The sequence below is a fragment of the Mixophyes fleayi genome, unplaced genomic scaffold (genome assembly GCF_038048845.1).
Source record: "Mixophyes fleayi isolate aMixFle1 unplaced genomic scaffold, aMixFle1.hap1 Scaffold_32, whole genome shotgun sequence".
NCBI lineage: Eukaryota > Metazoa > Chordata > Amphibia > Anura > Limnodynastidae > Mixophyes > Mixophyes fleayi.
The window spans coordinates 374,615-382,516 of NW_027447221.1; positions in this window are offsets into that span (position 1 = coordinate 374,615).

Below are 7,902 nucleotides of genomic sequence, written 5' to 3' on the forward strand. Positions count from 1 at the left end.
ATAAACCATGAATTGAATCATGAAATAAATCATGAATCATGAATTAAATCATAAAACATGAATCATGAATTGAATCATGAATCATGAATCATGAATTGAATCATGAATCATAAATTAAGAATTGAATCATGAATCATGAATCGAATCAAGAATCATGAATCGAATCATGAATCATGAATCGAATCATGAATCAGAAATCATGAACTAAATTATGAATCATGAATTATGAATCAAATCATGAATCATAAATCATGAATTAAATCATGAATCATGAATCATAAAATTAATCATGAATCATGAAAAAAATCATGAATCATGAATCATGAATTGAATCATGAATCATGAATTGAATCATGAATCATGAATTGAATCATTAATCAAGAATCAAATCATGAATCATGAATTGAATCATGAATCATGAATTGAATCATGAATCATGAATTGAATCATGAATCATGAATTGAATCATTAATCATGAATCAAATCATGAATCATGAATTGAATCATGAATCATGAATCATGAATTGAATCATGAATCATGAAGCGAATCATGAATCATGAATCATGAATTAAATCATTAATCATGAATCAAATCATGAATCATGAATTGAATCATGAATCATGAATCATGAATTGAATCATGAATCATGAAGCGAATCATGAATCATGAATCATGAATCATGAATTGAATCATGAATAATAATTTGAATCATGAATTATGAATCATAAATTGAATCATTAATTGAATCATGAATCATGAATTGAATCATGAATCATGAATCATGAATTGAATCATGAATCATGAATCATGAATTGAATCATGAATCATAAATTGAAGCATGAATCATAAAATGAATCATGATTTGAATCAAGAATTGAATCATAAATCATGAAATGAATCATGAAATGAATCATGAATCACAAATTGAATCATGAATCATGAATCGAATCATGAATTGAATCATGAATCATTAATTAAAACATGAATCATGAATTGAATCATGATTTAAAATATGAATTATTAATTGAATCATGAATCATGAATTGAATCATGAATTGAATCATGAATCAAGAATCATGAAATAAATCATGAATTGAATCAAGATTCATGAACCATGAATTGAATCATGAAATAAATCATGAATCATGAATTAAATCATAAAACATGAATCATGAATTGAATCATGAATCATGAATCATGAATTGAATCATGAATCATGAATTAAGAATTGAATCATGAATCATGAATCAAATCATGAATCATGAATTGAATCATGAATCATGAATTGAATCATGAATCAAATCATGAATCATGAATCGAATCATGAATCATGAATCGAATCATGAATCATGAATTGAATCATGAATTAAGAATCATGAATTGAATCATGAATCAAGAATTGAATCATGAATCATGAATTGAATCATGAATCATGAATTGAATCATGAATCATGAATTGAATCACGAATCATAAAATGAATCATGAATTGAATCATGAATTCAAACATGAATCATGAATCATGCATTGAATCATGAATCATGAATCATGCATTGAATCATGAATCATGAATCATGAATTGAATCATGAATCATGAATTGAATCATGAATCATGAATCATAATTCATGAATTGAATCAAGAATTGAATCATGAATTGAAACATGAATCATGAATCGAATCATGATTCATGAATCATGAATTGAATAATGAATTATGAATTGAATCATGAATCATGAAATGAATCATGAATCATGAATCATGAATTGAATCATGAATCATGAATTGAATCATGAATCATGAATCGTGAATTGAATCATGAATCTTGAATTGAATCATGAATCATAAATCGAATCTTGAATCATGAATCATGAATTGAATCATGAATCATGAATCATGAATCATGAATTGAATCTTGAATCATGAATCGAATCATGAATTATGAATCGAATCATGAATCATGATTTGAATCAAGAATCATGAATCGAATCATGAATCGAATCATAAATCACAAATCATTAATTGAATTATGAATCAAGAATTATGAATCGAATCATGAATCACAAATCATGAATTGAATCATGAATCATGAATCATAAAATGAATCATGAATCATGAATGGAATCATGAATCATGAATCATGAATTGAATCATGAAATGAATCATGAATCATGAATTAAAACATGAATCATGAATCATGAATCGAATCATGAATCATGATTTAAATCATGAATCATGAATCATGAATTGAATCATGAATCATTAATCATGAATCCTGAATCATGAATCGAATCATGAATCATGAATTGAATCTTGAATCATGAATCATGAATTGAATCATGAATCATGAATTGAATCATGAATCATGAAATGAATCATGAAATAAATCATGAATCATGATTTGAATCAAGAATTGAATCATAAATCATGAAATGAATCATGAAATGAATCATGAATCATGAATTGAATCATGAATTGAATAATGAATCATGAATTGAATCATGAATTGAATCATGAATCAAGAATCATGAAATAAATCATGAATTGAATCAAGATTCATGAACCATGAATTGAATCATGAATCATGAATTGAATCATAAATTGAATCATGAATCATGAATTAAAACATGAATCATGAATTGAATCATGATTTTAAACATGAATTATTAATTGAATCATGAATCATGAATTGAATCATGAATTGAATCATGAATCAAGAATCATGAAATAAATCATGAATTGAATCAAGATTCATGAACCATGAATTGAATCATGAAATAAATCATGAATCATGAATTAAATCATAACACATGAATCATGAATTGAATCATGAATCATGAATTGAATCATGAATCAAGAATTGAATCATGAATCATGAATCGAATCATGAATCATGAATTGAATCATGACTCATGAATCATGAATTGAATCATGAATCGAATCATGAATCATGAATTGAATCATGAATCAAGAATTGAATCATGAATCATTAATCGAATCATGAATCATGGATTGAATCATGAATCATGATTTGAATCATTAATCGAATCATGAATCATGAATCGAATCATGAATCATAAATAGAATCATGAATCATTAATTGTATCATAAATCATGAATTGAATCATGAATCATGAATTGAATCATGAATCATGAATTGAATCATGAATCATAAAATGAATCATGAATTGAATAATGAATTCAAACATCAATCATGAATCATGAATCATGCATTGAATCATGAATCATGAATCATGCATTGAATCATGAATCATGAATTGAATCATGAATTGAATCAAGAATTAAATCATGAATTGAAACATGAATCATGAATCATGAATTGAATCATGAATCATAAATCATTAATCATGAATTGAATCATGAATCATGAATTGAATCATGAATCATGAATTGAATCATGAATCATGAATCATGGATTGAATCATGAATCATGAATTGAATCATGAATCATAAATCGAATCTTGAATCATGAATCATGAATTGAATCATGAATCATGAATTGAATCATGAATTGAATCATGAATCATGAATCATAAATCGAATCTTGAATCATGAATCATGAATTGAATCATGAATCATGAATCATGAATCATGAATTGAATCATGAATTGAATCATGAATCATGAAATGAATCATGAATCATGAATTGAATCATGAATTAGGAATCATGAATCATGAATTGAATCATGAATCAGGAATTGAATCATGAATTGAATCATGAATTTAAATATGAATCATGAATTGAATCATGAATCATGAATCATGAAATGAATCATGAATTGAATCATGAATTAGGAATCATGAATCATGAATTGAATCATGAATCAGGAATTGAATCATGAATTGAATCATGAATCATGAATTTAAATATGAATCATAAATTGAATCATGATTTAAAACATGAATTATGAATTGAATCATGAATCATGAATCATGAATTGAATCTTGAATCATGAATCGAATCATGAATCATGAATCGAATCATGAATCATGAATTATAAATCGAATCATGAATCATGATTCGAATCAAGAATCATGAAACGAATCATGAATCATGAATCGAATCATGAATCACAAATCATGAATTAAATTATGAATCATGAATTATGAATCGAATCATGAATCACAAATCATGAATTAAATCATGAATCATGAATCATAAAATGAATCATGAATCATGAAGGAAATCTAGAATCATGAATCATGAATTGAATCATAAATCATGAAATGAATCATGAAATTAATCATGAATCATGAATTGAATCATGAATCATGAATTGAATCATGAATCATGAATTGAATCATGAATCATGAATTGAATCATGAATCATGAATTGAATCATGAATCATGAATCATGAATTGAATCATGAATCATGAATTGAATCATTAATCATGAATCATGAATTGAATCATGAATCATGAATTGAATTATGAATCATGAATTGAATCATGAATCATGAATTGAATCATTAATCATGAATCAAATCATGAATCATGAATTGAATCATGAATCATGAATTGAATCACGAATCATGAATTGAATCATGAATCATGAATTGAATCATGAATGATTAATTGAATCATAAATCATGAATCATGAATTGAATCATGAATCATGAATTGAATCATGAATCATGAATTGAATCATGAATCATGAATCATGAATCATGAATTGAATCATTAATCATGAATCAAATCATGAATCATGAATTGAATCATGAATCATGAATCATGAATTGAATCATGAATCATAAGGCGAATCATGAATCATGAATCATGAATTGAATCATGAATCATGAATTGAATCATGAATTATGAATCATAAATTGAATCATGAATTGAATCATTAATTGAATCATGAATCATGAATTGAATCATGAATCATGAATTGAATCATGAATCATGAATCATGAATTGAATCATGAATCATGAATCATAATTTGAATCATGAATCATAAATTGAAGCATGAATCATGAAATGAATCATGAAATAAATCATGAATCATGATTTGAATCAAGAATTGAATCATAAATCATGAAATGAATCATGAAATGAATCATGAATCACAAATTGAATCATGAATCATGAATCGAATCATGAATTGAATCATGAATCATGAATTGAGTCATGAATCATGAATCCAGAATTGAATCATGAATCATGAATCGAATCATGAATCATGAATTGAATCATGAATCGAATCATGAATCATGAATCGAATCATGAATCATGAATCGAATCATGAATCATGAATTGAATCATGAATTAAGAATCATGAATCATGAATCGAATCATGAATCATGAATTGAATCATGAATTGAATCATGAATCATGAATTTAAACATGAATCATGAATTGAATCTTGAATTAAAACATGAATTATTAATTGAATCATGAATCATGAATTGAATCATGAATTAAGAATCATGAATCATGAATCGAATCATGAATCATGAATTGAATCATGAATTGAATCATGAATCATGAATTTAAACATGAATCATGAATTGAATCTTGAATTAAAACATGAATTATTAATTGAATCATGAATTATGAATTGAATCATGAATTTAATCATGAATCAAGAATCATGAAATAAATCATGAATTGAATCAAGATTCATGAACCATGAATTGAATCATGAAATAAATCATGAATCATGAATTAAATCATAAAACATGAATCATGAATTGAATCATGAATCATGAATCATGAATTGAATCATGAATCATGAATTAAGAATTGAATCATGAATCATGAATCAAATCATGAATCATGAATTGAATCATGAATCATAAATTGAATCATGAATCGAATCATGATTCATGAATCGAATCATGAATCATGAATCGAATCATGAATCATGAATTGAATCATGAATTAAGAATCATGAATCATGAATTGAATCATGAATTAAGAATCATAATTCATGAATTGAATCATGAATCAAGAATTGAATCATGAATCATTAATCGAATCATGAATCATGAATTGTATCATGAATCATGAATTGAATCAAGAATCATGAATCGAATCATGAATCATGAATCGAATCATGAATCATGAATGGAATCATGAATCATGAATTGAATCATGAATCATGAATTGAATCATGAATCATGAATTGAATCATGAATCATGAATTGAATCATGAATCATAAAATGAATCATGAATTGAATCATGAATTCAAACATGAATCATGAATCATGCATTGAATCATGAATCATGAAATCAATCATGAATCATGAATTGAATCATGAATCATGAATCATGAATTGAATCATGAATCATGAATCATTAATTGAATCAAGAATTGAATCATGAATTGAAACATAATTCATGAATCGAATCATGATTCATGAATCATGAATTGAATCATGAATCATGAATTGAATCATGAATCATGAATCATGAATTGAATCATGAATCATGAATCGTGAATTGAATCATGAATTGAATCATGAATCATAAATCGAATCTTGAATCATGAATTAAATCATGAATCATGAATCATGAATCATGAATTGAATCATGAATCATGAGTCATAAATTGAAACATGAATAATAAATCATAATTTGAATCATGATTTGAATCATGAATTGAATCATGAATCATGAAATGAATCATGAATCATATCCACACTACAGGACGTCAGCTGTGAACACACCGTGTGCAGGACCAGTATCTTCCACACGACATCAGTCTTAGTCCTGTTACACACGGACAATATACAAGGCACAGTCTTCCTCAACGCCTTACACTGTCTAATAATATTCCCGTGTCACACGGCAGATCTTCAGCTGTTACTGAGCATAGACCAGGATCCACACTGTACACATGATTTTACAAACAGATGATGGGTCACGGCCTGATGACCAGGGGCAGATTATAAACTTAAATTGGCCCTGGAAACTTTTATTGAAAGTGTCCTCAAGTTGACTGGACCAAAACAATTGTAGATGGGGCCAACAAAGGCGAGTGCCCCTTTAGCCATAGCCACAATGGCGGTAAGCCAGACAGCGCCTGAGATAGCAATAACAGAACAGATATGGACGTTGTGCAAGTTGACCGGGATACTTGTTAAATAGACTTCCACACAAAAGTAATCTTTCCGCCGGCCGGGGTTACCGGCAGCAATAGCAGCATTATAACCGGCAGTAACCCTTCGAAACGAGAAAAAGCCCTACTTGAGTTATTAAAGGACATGCAGAATCTCCAATAATGATTTCCTGCCCAGCAGTGTCTATCAGTGCGCACTTATAGGGTTTGGAGCATGATGAACAAGACCTATAACATAACAAAACTTTAGTCAGCAAAAATGAATAAAATCAGAACACTCTTACCTGCCATCCTTAGGTTCAGCTATGGGGCGATGGAGGTGACTGTCCTTCTTGTCGTCCACGTCACCTCTGATCACCAGCCACCGGCACTGGTTCTGCCTGACGGACCCCAGAGAAACTGAGGAAGGAAAAACATGAATTGTGGTGTAAGTGTGTTGTGGGGGCAGATGAGAGAAAAGGGGGGGGTGGGTGAGAGAAAAGGGGGGGGGGGGGTGAGAGAAAAGGGGGAGATGAGAGAAAAGGGGGGGGTGAGAGAAAAGGGGCAGGTGAGAGAAAAGGGGGGGGGGGTGGGTGAGAGAAAAGGGGGGGGTGAGAGAAAAGGGGGGGGTGAGAGAAAAGGGGGGGTGAGAGAAAAGGGGGGGTGAGAGAAAAGGGGGGGCAAAGGAAGACATACACAGAGGGGGAGGGGTTGTGGTGCAGGTGTGTTGTGGGGGCAGTTGTGAGAGTAGGAAGGGGAGACATACACAGAGGGGAGGGAAGGGGAGACATACACAGAGGGGAGACATACACAGAGGGGGGGGGGTTGTGGGGCAGATGTGA